Source organism: Cherax quadricarinatus, chromosome 22, assembly GCF_038502225.1.
Source record: "Cherax quadricarinatus isolate ZL_2023a chromosome 22, ASM3850222v1, whole genome shotgun sequence".
In the NCBI taxonomy this organism is placed as follows: Eukaryota; Metazoa; Arthropoda; class Malacostraca; order Decapoda; family Parastacidae; genus Cherax; species Cherax quadricarinatus.
This window is the reverse complement of record NC_091313.1, coordinates 1175001-1176479: the sequence shown is the minus strand read 5'-3', so window position 1 is coordinate 1176479 and position 1479 is coordinate 1175001. Positions and strand designations below refer to the sequence as shown.

General features: G+C 49.6%; 1 protein-coding gene across 2 annotated transcripts in view; it reads right to left on the bottom strand.

Moving 5' to 3' along the window:
- Window positions 1–1116: 1116 nt before the first annotated feature.
- Window positions 1117–1479, bottom strand: part of jp (junctophilin) — a 405777-nt gene continuing 405414 nt past the window's right edge. For both annotated transcript variants that reach the window (XM_070087447.1, XM_070087448.1), the window contains exon 11: window positions 1117–1479. This exon is cut by the window's right edge and continues 5543 nt beyond it. The gene's annotated coding sequence lies outside the window, so the exon portion shown is untranslated.

Sequence of the window (1479 nt, the reverse complement as noted above, 5' to 3'; positions counted from 1 at the left end):
CTGGCAGCCAGGTTTCTCTGCAGCATGCTACTCTGGCAGCAATGTTCCTCTGCAGCATGCTACTCTGGCAGCCAGGTTCCTCTGCAGCATGTTACTCTGGCAGCCAGGTTCCTCTGCAGCATGCTACTCTGGCAGCCAGGTTCCTCTGCAGCATGCTACTCTGGCAGCCAGGTTCCTCTGCAGCATGTTACTCTGGCAGCCAGGTTCCTCTGCAGCATGCTACTCTGGCAGCCAGGTTCCTCTGCAGCATGCTACTCTGGCAGCCAGGTTCCTCTGCAGCATGCTACTCTGGCAGCCAGGTTCCTCTGCAGCATGCTACTCTGGCAGCCAGGTTCCTCTGCAGCATGCTACTCTGGCAGCCAGGTTCCTCTGCAGCATGTTGCTCTGGCAACAAGGTCCTCTGCAGCATGCTACTCTGGCAGCCAGGTTCCTCTGCAGCATGCTACTCTGGCAGCCAGGTTCCTCTGCAGCATGTTACTCTGGCAACAAGGTCCTCTGCAGCATGCTACTCTGGCAGCCAGGTTCCTCTGCAGCATGCTACTCTGGCAGCCAGGTTCCTCTGCAGCATGCTACTCTGGCAGCCAGGTTCCTCTGCAGCATGCTACTCTGGCAGCCAGGTTCCTCTGCAGCATGCTACTCTGGCAGCCAGGTTCCTCTGCAGCATGCTACTCTGGCAGCCAGGTTCCTCTGCAGCATGCTACTCTGGCAGCCAGGTTCCTCTGCAGCTTGCTGTATTACCTCTACATGTTTGGCGCTCACCCAAGAACATTAGAAATTTTAGCACCATTAGTAACGTAATTCATATTAACCCACGTAGGATATTAAGGCAAGACGTGGTGGAGGCTTGATCCTCCTTCTTCAGAGCGCGAGACAGAGGAGCTTCTTATTTGCACTCCACTTTTATTATTACCACTGCTACTTTTTCTTGCTCTCTTTCTCCCTTCTCAGTGATCCTCGCCTATACATATACTGGTTCGTTCATTCTCTCCTGTGAGTGTGACTTGTAAATGGTCTATGTCGGACCGTAACGTCGTGATACGACAAGCTTTTCTCTCTCTCTCTCTCCTGTGTGCGGGTTATTTGTGTATTATTCCAAAGGAGAAAAAATCAAAGACATTATTAGTGTTTTGGTTTTATTTTAAGGAACAACTTTGTATCAACAAGGTCACACACACAGCCTCCGCTGTCCAAGCCTGGGTGAGGCGCTACGGCACTCTCATCCTTGAGGCTCTCTACACCTCACCACTTGGTTTAATAATTGGATTCATGACAAACTCTGTCGAGCAGCCAACCCTTAATTCGTAACAAAAAAAAAAAAAAAAAAAAAAAGGCTGAGAAGATTGAGTTTAGCACTGAATTTTTTTTTTATATTTTTAAATGGGTGTTCAGGTGATGGTTGAGATGCAGAGGAAGGTAGCCCAATGGTTTGGTAGAGAGAGATTAAGTGTTAGTGTAGGGTGTTGAGGGATGTGGAGTACG